This window comes from Chenopodium album, chromosome 4 (assembly GCF_948465745.1).
Source record: "Chenopodium album chromosome 4, dcCheAlbu1.1, whole genome shotgun sequence".
NCBI classification, from domain to species: Eukaryota; Viridiplantae; Streptophyta; class Magnoliopsida; order Caryophyllales; family Amaranthaceae; genus Chenopodium; species Chenopodium album.
In genome coordinates, this window is record NC_137837.1 from 36,923,832 (window position 1) to 36,936,638 (window position 12,807).

Genomic DNA, 12,807 nt, shown 5'->3' on the forward strand with positions numbered 1-12,807 from the left:
CAAAAAGATTTTTCTTCTTTCTTTTAGGCTACATTTTTAGCCGTGTTACTAATAATTTTGTTTGAGATTGTGTGTGCAAGTGATTATGGGAGAAGCTCATAAAGTGACATTGAAGGAGTTAGGCACTACGGGTGCTTACAAGTATGAGAGTGGGATTGTTCCATTTTTGGTTCCGGATACTGAATTTGAAATCAAACCAGCTATGATTACCTTGATCGAGAGGAAACAATTCGGTGGTGCAAAAAGTGAAAATATAATTGTGGTAGCCGGAGTTGCTCAAGAGTATATTAGGCTCAAGTTGTTTCTCTTTTCTCTTATTGGAAGAGCTTTAGAATGGTTGGACAAGGAGTTCAAACCAAGGTCCCTAAGGACATGGGATGAAGTTACCAAGTCTTTCTTATCTCGCATTTTCCCACAAAAGAAAACGGCGGAATTTAGGGCTTTGATCCAAAATTTCAAGCAAGGGCCTAATGAGAGTCTCTATGAAGCATGGGAGAGATATAAGGAGTATCAACGAGAGTGTCTACATCATGGAATTCCTACCTACCAAATTATACAAATCTTTTATGGTGGGTTGAGTTCTCAAGGAAGAGCAAGCTTAGATGCTGGTGCCGGAGGCCCGATAATGAACAAAACGGTAGAAGAAGTGGTGGATGCAATAGATGAAGTGGTGAGACATTATAGGGTGAGTGTTCATCAACTTCTCCATCTCTGAATCCTTATGCGCAGTTACATCAAGGTTTCTTATTGCTGAGTGTTCATCAACTTCTCCATCTTTGAATCTAAAATTAACTCAGAAAATATTTGATGTTTATTTTAATTGAATCTGATTTGAGAATTTGGTTTGCGGGAAGAACTTAGAGCCAACTATAATTAGTTCTGTGGCAGGAAGAGAGAAAGGAAATTTTTTAGCAAGATAAGAGAAAAAACATGGGCAGCGACTTAATTAGAAGATCTCAAAAAGGAGGAGTGATTTTAGGGTTTATACTTGTACTTTTTTTTATACGGGTAATGGTAAAAATATGGAGTAAAATAGAACGGTTGCGTGAGGAGCGTTCTATATTGAAAAACCATATTTTTCCCTTTTTAGAAATAGAGAACGGTTAGCTATGCTAACGGTTTCATATGTATTAACATACAAAACGCCTCTACTATAAAGACGTTCTATATTTTTATGGGAACCCTACCTTTGGTAACCGTTCTATATTTTGCGATCTTTAATCTAGTTTTTGGTGTAGTGGTTGCTTAAACTGATTTAGGTATCCTCTTCGGACTAAGTTTTCTATGTTATCTTTCAAGTGCGTGCATTCATTAGTGGTATGGCCATGGTCCTTTTTGAAATCACACCACTTACTTGGGTCGCGATTTTTGTTTACGATCTTGGGTGGTCTCCACCACTTGCATCAATTTGTTCACGCAAAAATTATGAGATCTCGAATAAGTAAGCGGGGTGTAGTGGTCAAACTTTCCTAGTCTACCTCCTCGCTTCTGATCCAATCTTCTCACCCTGACCGCTCTGTCTGCGTCCCTCCGACCTTGCTCAACTCTATTGGGCTGATCCACCTTGGCTGTATTCTTAACACAGTTGACTTCTGCCCGCTTAACTGGGTCGTTTGGTGCTTTCCTATTAAGCATTACCCTTTCAGTTTTATCTGCTTTTATGAATTCATGCGCTTTTCTCAACGCTTCAGCCAGCGTTAGGAGGCTCTTCTGCCCTATATACAATTTGACTAGTGATCCTGGCAACAAACCACTCTGCATGGCTTGTAGCACTACTCATTGGCTCATGTTTGTGATGGTTGTCGCTTCCTTGTTGAACCAGGTGATGAACTTTCTTAGGGGTTCACCTTTTCCTTGAACTAATGACATTAGCTCAGTAGTCATTTTTCTACGATCCACCAGGTAACGAAGTGCTCTATGAACATCCTCTTTAGTTGGTTGTAAGAGTACATTGAACCTTTTTGGAATGCCCTATACAACTCAGCTGCCAATCCTTCTATGGTAGTCGAAAATTCCTTACATCCTTCATGGTGTATAACACCATGTGGTTTTCACACGCTGACATATGGTTCTTAGGTGTGGTGGTTCCATTATACTTGCATCTTGGCATCTTTATCTTCTTCATCGGTTCCTCCAAAATCTCCTTGCAAAATAAGGAATCATTCGAAATAACTTGGATTTGCGGTCGTTTCTCTTTGTCTAGGCTTGGCCGCCGTGCAGAGACCGGTGACCTGCTGTGTTAAATCCAAACCTCCATGCTGTTGTTTTCTTTGGCTGCCTCATTTACGCTCCACTCCTAATTCAAGTTTCTAGCCTGTAAATCTAGTACCTTTTTTCTCAGCTGGACAAAATATGACAATTTTAGGGTTAGATTCATGGGTGTTTCCTTTTTCATAGATGACTCTACAGCGGTGGCTACTTACGACGCGCTTGTTCCTTTGCCAAAGTTAGTGAAGATTGCCATCATCGCTGCCAGGTTCTCCTTACTACACTTAGAGAGATTCTTCAATGGCTGGCATGATGACAGGCTGTGATTTCTTAGTTGCAAGTGATGAAATGATAGGTTCATTGTTCGTGCCTGTTGGTGGCATTCCGAACTTCAAACAAGAACTATACCCTACCGGATTTGTTTGTTCTGCCGCCACTTTTACTGCAGTAGGCTTTGATCTAACGAGGTTAGATTTCTGGGACATGCTGGATTTGGGTTTTTCAGTTAATCATTTCGGATCGAGGGTTTTTTATGCTAATTTTTGTGGTGTTTGGTCAGCGTCACTGATCTTAGAGATCGTTGTTTGCGTAGCTTCCTCTCTAGCCATGGAAGTTTTTCAACTAGTCCCATGTTCAGCTGGTGAACCTCAAGTCAGATGATCCAACCCCGGCCTCCTTCTAGCGCTGATTGTTCCAAGTATGGATCTAAGGGTTCTGCTGGTATGGACTGGGCCCCGTCGACAACTGATGCAAGGCTGCACACGTAAACTACTCTCGGGGGTGGCTCAAGGAACGCCCTTTTGAAGATTAAGTTAGGATGTTTATAGAGAGAGAGAGAAAGTGTCTAACCTAAGAGAGAGTGTAATAAGTTTTGTGTCTAACCTATTTTCCGTTGTACTTTATCTTCTATTTATAGGTGTACGATCTTCCCTTTGTAGAGTCTCTCACTTGGTCAGTCCCACGGGCTGACTCTATCGGACTGGTGAGCCCTTGTAGTTGTTTTTCCAGCGATGAGTGCTCACCCAAGGAGCTGAATGATAGTTCAGCGGGAGCTACCCTATACAAATACCATGGTGACTATGAGGCTACCTATTCAACTATGATCAAATATCTTAAGGCGGTCAAAGCTAAAGCTGGGACACTTGAAGAATTCCATCCGAATAAAGTGCCTAGGTCTGAAAACAATCAGGCGGATGTAGTGACAAAATTGGCATCTTGTAGCTCAAGTGATACGCCTCGGTTAGTTTTTTTAGAAGTTATAGAAAAACGAAGTATTACTGAACAAGAGCCCATTAGATTACTTGACCAAAGCACTACATGGATGGATTGCATCAGGGCATATCTTCAAGACGGCAAACTGCTTGACTCACCATAGGAAGTAGATGTCCTGAACAAGCGAGTAACAAACTTCGAGATAAGAGACGGATAACTCTTCACCCGACGGGTTTCTTAAAGGCTCTGTTGAAGTGTGTTACCTAGAAAAGAGGCATTCTCGCAGAGCTGCATGCGGGATATTGCGCCTCGTACATAGGTGTTAGATCGCTTGCTCTTAGGACAAGGCGTTAGGGTTACTTTTGGCCTACTCTTGAGTCAGACGCCATGGAGATGGTAAAAAATGTGACAAGTGCCAAAGATTTGGCAAGCTCATCCATAAGCCGACCACTGACCTGACAACAATCCATATCCCAGTCCCGTTTACCAAATGGGGCATGGACATCTTAGGACCGTATACGCTTGTACCAGGCAAAAAATAGTTCATTTTAATGGCTGTGAATTATTTCACCAAGTGTGTTGAGGCAAAGGTGGTAAAGAATATCAAACCAAGGATGTCATCTCTTTCATCTAGAAGAACATCATCACCGGGTTAAGGGTACTTATGTCTATGGAATTTTACAATGAGCCTGAGTTCGAAACGCCTCAACTCAAAACATTGTTGGTGGATCAAGGGATCTAACATTGTTTTGCATCACTCAGTCGGCCTCAAGCAAACGGCCAAGTTGAAGCCTTTAACAAACTTATCTCAGACAACATTAAAAAGAAAATAAAAAGAGCCAATGGGTTATGGGCTCATGAATTAAATCACGTCCTATGCGCCATCTGGACAACTGAAAAAGAGGCAACCGTTGAAACCCCATTTCTCATGGTGTACAGTGCTGAAGCCATCTTGCCCATCGAACAATATGAGCCGACTCTACGATTAATGCTATAAGATGAAGAGGCAAACTGGGAGGCCATACGGCTAGCATTGGACACACTCACGGAACGCAGGGTCAATGTCGCCTTGCATCATGTGATTTACATTCGGAGAATGACCAGAGCCTATAACAAGAAAGTACAAAAACAACCCTTAAAAGTTGGGGACTTTGTGTAACGAAAAATGGAGGCAACCGGTAGGGCCAATGAGCAAGGAAAGTTGACTTCCAATTGGAAAGGCCCCTATCAGATCTATGAAGAAGTAAGAGATGGCACCTACTGGCTGAAAACTCTAGACGGTAGGCGTCTGCCAAGAATTTGGAATGTAGACAACTTAAAAAAAGTACTACTTCTAAGTATTGTAAATTTTGGTAAATGAAAAGCCTTTCAATGAAAATCTAGTTTTTTTGTTTCGAATACTTTTATTTATTTCTTTGTATATATGCGCATTGTTTTAAGCACCGCTTGTGGCAAGCACAAACGGTTGACATTTATTTACAAAAACCAATGTTCAAGGGACATAAGGCCAATGGTCGGATGATATTATTTTATAAATTCTTCTACTCCAACGTGAGTATGGCGTTCGGTAACGCACATCCGGGTGAAATTGTCGCAGAGAGTATCTCCCATTTGGGTAGCACAATGCTCTACAAACACAAACAGACGACAACTACTGAATGACTTAATTGGTCAACACATAGCAATCTGACTAGGATAATCTAAAGAACGACTAAGTCTATAGGAACCTGATGTCTAAAGATAACAGCCGGTTACCGGCTGAAGTTTCAGCTTAGATTATTTCTCGCAATTATGCAAGTCTTCCAAATTAGGAAAAAAGACATTGAGCATAATCAGAGTGTGAGTACCCAGGACGGATCAAATGAAGTTTTGAACAACTAATTTACTGAACCCAACTTGGGGGTCAAGGTTGGGTGCCACATGGTTAAATCACAATACATGTGAGTAGCCTTGGGGAGCAAGTGACGATGTGGTACTCACCTAACCATGTGGCACTTGTTACTTTGTTATTCCTTGGTTTATTATACTAAGGATAGAATTTGACATCCTTTCTATGTGGGATCTTTTTATGAAAAAGTCCCATACTAAAAGATGAGTAAAATTCACAAGGAAGCACTCCTTATAAATAGCTAAGCCATACCTTGGAATTGTTCACTTGAGTAAGGTGTTAGAAAAGGCATCTGCATTGAGAAAACCTTTAAGCACATATATTACATGAGTATTTATTCAGGCTTAGCTAATCTCAAAGCATTAGATCTAGTCGGGGCCGAGTTACGTGAGGATACTATAGGACGTTCTCGCCTGTGCAAGACTTAATGCTTTATCAATTAAGAGCTTGGGGTAGGAGCGAAGCACGCGTCAAAGATAAATAATCTTTCCTTAGTTCTTGTTAATTATTTTAATTATGACTTATGATTATATTAATTGTAAAGGGTTTTATTCCTTAATGACTCGGACTCATCAAAACCCAAAAGTAGTATCGGAGCATTGCTCATTTATATTTAGAATCATAATTCACAAGGTGTTTATATGGCTTTATTTTTGTTATTTTATGTTGCTTATTAGATTAGTAGCTTATTATGGCCCCAAAACCATATTTTCGCCTAACAATAGTGAATTTTGGGTGGAAAAGGTGTTATGAAAATGCTTTACTCTTTTAGGACTGTGTTTAAGGCAAAAATCTTACCAAATATACCTTTTTCGAGGGATTTTTTTGTTTTAAGTCTTTCTAACCTTGAATCTTAATGGCATATTTATGGTGATTTTGTATATGGTCGTTTCCTTAATGATTTTGCAATTTTAAACTTCTTTAAGCATGGTTATTTGGTACTAATTAGTGCTTGAATGATTATTTTATATTTTCACATAATTGCAAATCCATTGCAATATGTGTGAAAATTTTGTTCTTTGAGGCTTCTAAGTACTAAAGATTAATTCTTTAATTATATTAAGTGATTCAAACTTTGAGTTACTAAATTCATTGAATTTTTTGTTGAACTTTTGATTAAATCATGTATTAAGTTGATTGGAATGATCAAGTTTGAATCTTGTGATAGAAATTTCATTTATCTTCATATTGGAAGATATAATTTTTCAAGGATTAATAAGTTAAAGTTGGAATCTTTATTTGAATATTTGTGTTCATAATTCCAACTTCCCTTTATTTTGTCAAAAACTCATGATTAATTTAAATTAATTGAATTATAAGTTAGTGATTACCATTGTTCATATTTTTGCATGAAGTTGAACAAATTTTATTAAAAAGTGGTTCCTAGAAATAATTTTTGTTATGTGAACCTTGATGATTTTTTTATTTAAGTTGAACTTGTAATAATTTTTCATTTTTGGCTAATTTTATAAATTTTAAAATTAATTTGGAATTAATTATTTGGTCACTCTAAATTTTGGTTAAAAACCTAAGGATATGGCATAAAAATCGAGGGTAAAGCTTCCCTTGGTGAGCCGTGCTGCATAGTAGCCCGTATGTGGCTGATAAGGGGCTACCTCGAGGTGGTGCATCCTTGCATGGCTATCGCTTGCGGCCAGCATAACGGCGCACCAGCAAGTAAGCAGCAGCAGCAGCATGGCACGACAGCAGCCTCGAGCTGTGCAGACCATGCGGGCTGTTGTGCGTTGCTTAGCTTGGGTGATCTCGAGCCTTATAGTGTGGTCCATGCTATATATGTTTGAATGTATTCATGATGGTGCTTGATAACGGCTAGTGTGCGTAGACATAGCTTGCGGAGCAATGTGGTGCAATGAGTTCGCGCGACATCGCCATCAGGGGCTACGACTTGGTGTGTGAAAGTTTGCTGATGTGGTCGCTATAACGCGTATGCGGCATCATAAGTCGCTCTCACATTCATTGAGCATCAATCGGTTGTGCGAGTAATGAGCACTCCACGTCTTAGATCATTATTTATGTTTTCGATATAAATTTTTATGATTATATATGAATTATATGTTAGATGCATGTTTAGGACTTTGAAAGTTGTGATGATTAATTAAGTTAACTTAAATCAACCAACATAGAAACCCTAGGTCTCTAAAATATTGAGTAAAATTGTCATTCAAAAACAACACTTATCGACCTATTGAGAGTAGTGATGGGCTACGCCAAAGCGAGGCATGACTATTACTCCCTAGGATGCGTAAGGCATATTGGGTTGGCAAGTTGGTTTTTGTTATACTCAATGATATAAGTGATGGAGTCCTAACATGTCGTGACAAAGTGGATAAGTTATTGAGAGAGCATTAGATGTGACGACTTATCCAACCATGAGTGACTTGGAGCCATTAGCAAAGAGTTTCTTACCTTAGAACATTGAGTGTTAAGAAAAGCCCAAGCATACTTAACCACTCATTATTTCTTTGGATCGTGGAATTCCCTTATTCTCGCTAAATGGGGACAATTTTAATGCATGGATAAGATGCTTTATATGATTGAAAATTTGCATAAATGATTTTAAATTTCAAACTTATTATGTTATTTTCTTGATAAATTGTTATACTTTGAACATATATTTGTAAAATTCCAATTAAAACTATATTGTTTTCCATGATTGGTAAAGGAAATCTTTGAGAATGATTCTAACAAAAAGGAAAGGCATTTCTAATATATAATTCTCATAAATGACTTTTATAACTCCAAAAAGACGGTTGGACATCATGAATTCAAAATAATAGGTCGTTTTTATAAACACGTAGTATTGAGTTGGAAACTCAAAAATGTTAATGCTTGACAACCAACATATCTTTTTGCTTTATATGTTGGTGAGTACAACTCATTGATGTATTAATTCAAGTACAAATTAAAGCAAAAGAAGGAACTTTGTTATACGGCGCACTAGTGTAGGGAATATTTCAAGCATCTCACACTTGAGCCCTAATGTGGTCCTACACTTAAGCATCTTGGCGTCTAAAGGGGAGGATGCTAGAGCAAAAGAGTCGCGAACAAGTTTTATGAACTTATAAACCATTCATAGGGTGAAGGTTACACCCTTTCATGATCAATGGGATCGCTAACTCCATTGTGGTCTAGAATCATGACTAGATATTTGTGGATGAAGGTACAAATCCAGCCTAAAAGAGATTGAACCTGCTCTAAAAACAGGCCTCTACTTTATTCTTAACATATTCATGTGCGCTTTTTGACAAACATACAATCAATATATTAACCCTAAACCTGTTTAATCTATGTTGATTAAATATTAATCCACAAACAAATCTATTATTGGCAATCACTTGAATTATAATCATAATAGCCTAGCCCAGATTATTAAATATCTTATTCAGCGTTATAACAACTACAAATTCCCTTTATCCCTGCAAGATACAGCGTGATCAAGTAATAACAATAATATATATCAAGTAACAATAATAACAATATAAATCATCATCATAATAACAATGTCATCAAAGCATAATAATAAAAGCAAAGTACTAGGCATGATATTAACAAGATTAATAACAAATCCTAAAATTTTACTAAACAATAAAGATCAAAGCTTTATCCCTAACATGATAATAACCTAATAGAAGAAATAGGAAGCAACCTAAACATGATACTAGAAAGCAATAAAAGAATCCTAACATAATACGAGGAATTAATAAAACATAAACTTGCTTTCTATAGAACATAGCAATAATTAATCTACTTACTTTGTTGTCTTGTATTTCTTTCTATCAAAATAATACAGACGTTAGTAACTTCAAGGAAAATATTAAATCAAACAATTAATTTGAATAATTGAAATAGGGATTTAGGACCAATCCCTCAAAAATATCATCCTTTCACGTCTAGGGCGAAGGCAACTTCGAGCTTTGTTATGTGTGTCTAAGACTCGTGAATGTGGTATTGTATTTGAAAAAGGGAAGGCTTAGAAAGAAGGAGAAAGAATAAGCTTCTACCTTGAGAGAGAATCGAATAGAAGATTTTGTATGATTGAAAAAGGGATTATATGACCTCTATTTATAAGGAAGAAAGAGGGTGGAAGGAATAGAAAAGAATCCGAATTCGAATCGAAATAAAACTCCACGGAAGGAGTTTTTGCGGATATTGATTTTATCATAAATTTTAATCCAGAAGCCGAAATAATGCATGTAATATGTTTTTGAATTGGAAAGCTGGTGATGTCTACTTTCCAACCAATTATACGTAGATTAGAATATATTGTAGAATAAAAGATATGGCATAAATAGTGGGACGGTGTTAGTTTTGGATGGAGTTTCGTATTTTTTAATATCTTTTTCTTTATAAATTGGAATTAATATTATAATATATCATTGGAAAGAAAATTTCAATATCTATCTAACCGCATAAGATTTAGATAAAAAACTGTGAGGCACAAAAAGTATATCTGACTGTCTTTTAACATCTTTAAATACGAATAGAATTAGGACTTAAAAAAAGAAAGTTTTATCTTATTTCAAATTCTTTGATCTTATCTTGTTAAAAAGGATAATTAAGATATTTTAGAAACTTATAGAATCTTCTAATAAACCCTAATTTTTTTAGGAATGGGATTAAGCCTTTGGACCCTCCACATGATCATTGGGCTGTAGGTAAAATCCGGTTTGGGCCCAATTTAGTATTTTAGCAATAACTTCCTCATTATTCATCGGAGTTGGGCTTATAATATATTTTGGCCATAACTTCCTCAAAGTATCAATAGGGACGAAGAACGATTCATAACATTCTGCAATCCTAAATCACACATGTAACGCTGATACCTTCAAACTAGCGTTAGTTATACAGATAAAAGAGTTATGAAACATGTATCTTGCACCGTCAAGTACACGTTTCTGGGGTAACCGTTTTTATTGCTGCATTTTTTTTTTTTTGTAACTATCCTCCGCAAGCTAGGGAACACCATCAAAGATTGCTCTACTTATAGCAATCTTCTTCTATTTTGTGACCATCTTCCGCAATCCAGGGAACATAGTCAAAGTTAACTTTCGTTGTAGCCATATTCTGCTTTTATGATAATTGTCCGTCATCGAAGGTGACTCTGCTTGTAGTTATCTTCAGTTTTGTTGTGACATCCTTCCTTGTCTTGTGAATTCTATCACGAACCACCACACCTCGAGCGTTAACTGAATAACGGTCTTCCACGCCTTGGGAATTCTAATTGTGAACCATTACGTCTCAAGTGATCCATCAGATGATGGTTTTCCAAGCCTTAGGTATTATTATCATGAGCTTTTATGCCTCGAGAAACTCACAAATGAATGATGACAAATTTCCTCGCCTCGGGGAACATGTCGTAGACTCCTTCATTTTGAGCAATCTTTTGAACAATGATTTTCCACGCCTTAGGAAGTGTTATAGTTTAACATTTTCCATTCCTTGAGAGTCCTGTCGTGAGCTCCTACGTCTTGAGCAGCTCGCAAGTGAAATTCAAATAAGTACCCACACCTTGGGATGCAATCGCCAACTTCTAAGCCTTGGGAAGTGTGCATCAATCGACAATTTCTCTAAGTCATGGGAAAACTTGTCCTATAATCATTAGTCTCTTTTCCTTGAGAAACTTGTTGTGTGAGTCATCCATGTGTTAGGAGATATTCAGTTTTTGTCAAAGATTTCTTTGCCTTGAGCCATCTTCTCAAATCGGGTGACAACTTTCGCATCCTATGGAATGTTGTCAATGACCAGTACGCTTTGAGCAGTCTTGTTGAAATTTTATCATCTGCTTGCCTTGAAAGTGAAAGCTTTGCATGTCTTTGAAAATATGCATCTCCGACCTTAGATCTTTATAAGATAACTTGTCCGTCTTAGACTTATTGCAATTGCGTCTATGTTTTGGGCTATAGGACTTTGCTTATGTTTTTCTTAGGGTTGACCTTAGGTTTGTTGGGTTTTATGATTACTTTAACTCTTGTGAGAGTGAATGTGTTTTGACACATATGTTACACTGAACTCGACGTTATATGACATGACATGACTCAATGTGAATGACTTATGTGTGCATTGTATTGTGATTGTTCTTAACTCAAGATGCAAAAAAGAAAAAACAAAAATTTTCCGTCATTTTTGTGGAGGGTACCGACTTTCTCTCGAAAAAGAAAGACGCAAAAAGGAAGAAGTGGAGTGTTTGCATGTTTGTGGTGCATGTTGAATGCGCTTAGTCAAATATATGCCTTGACGTTGTATCTCACAGTGTAATGATTAATTCATCTTATGCTTTCTCAATTGTTAACTCGACGATGAAAGTGTTTAGCTAAGTTAGGCGCAGAGGCTAAGCACTTTATACTTTGTTATGCAATGAGGATTATTATAATGAGCGATCATGATATGATAAGTTGTACTTCATAGTTGGGTTAAGATTTCATGAAAAAGGGTTCCTAAGGGAGGATTTATTTTCCCATAAATTCGTGATGTGTGTGAAAGTAACACTAAAGTTTGGCCGCAAGAACTAAGTGTATGGAAAAGTATTTTGAAAAGAGTTAAATAATGGTGACTCTAAGGTTGGGTAGGCTAATGAAGTAAACATAAAGCCCCCAAGCCTAGCTCTAAATGGATAGGGAGGAGCATTGGAGATCCCTTGATATGATCATGTATGAATATGATTTTGAATGAAGGCAATTTTATTATGGCCACACCTTGATGTGAGGTTTTCTACGTATCCGTTAGGTATTAGGCCAAACATGGTTCTAGCCGGACCTTGCACAAGTCTGATTATACCTCAAGGAGGTATTTTTAAGGGTTGTAACGTGGTTAGGGTAAAGGTTTAAGAAGATGGAAATAAAGGCTGAAGACCCTAAATAAGCCTCCAAAGGGGTGCAACCTTGCATTTGAATCTTATATTTGTATGCTCGAGATTTCCCACTTTTAAACTCTCTTTTGCTTATATTTTTGCTCTCCTTTTTTGGTTCATCATTTTTTTTGTTTTAATCTTTGTTGATAAGTGTGGAAAATCTAAATCATGCGGTCTATCACGCACTTGGTATTCATGTTTCTCCGACACGGTACTGAGCACTCGATAAGAGACGCAATCAGAGACATGTTCATATATACAATATGTTCATATCAATGACATTGTAACACCTCCCCTTTTCACACTTTTTTTATTTTTTGGCTTTTTTGAATATTTGAGATCTAGGTAAAATCGCTCAAGCTTTTGTATTTAGAATTTGCATAAGTTGCATACTATCCCATCCAAAGGGTAGGTAGATGTGGGTTGAAAAAAGAAAGGTATATCATTAGACAGTGGTTTATCAAGAAAGGAATGTATATTTAAAGGGTGAAAGTGATATGATATGCTACAAGGGGTTCTTCAAATCATTAATATACCTTCTGCTTAGTCCGTCAATTTTTTTTTTCTTTTTTTCATTTTTTTTAAGGAATTATCATATGCAAGAAAAGAAATGCTCATTTTATTAAAAAAG

At 37.1% G+C, this 12,807-nt stretch overlaps 1 non-coding gene across 1 annotated transcript; it reads right to left on the bottom strand.

Annotated features, from left to right (window-relative positions):
* Positions 1-430: 430 nt before the first annotated feature.
* On the bottom strand, positions 431-537 carry LOC145629739 (small nucleolar RNA R71). Its single transcript, XR_014111888.1, has one exon. It is a non-coding gene; the product is annotated as a small nucleolar RNA R71 (small nucleolar RNA).
* Between the last annotated feature and the right edge of the window lie 12,270 nt (positions 538-12,807).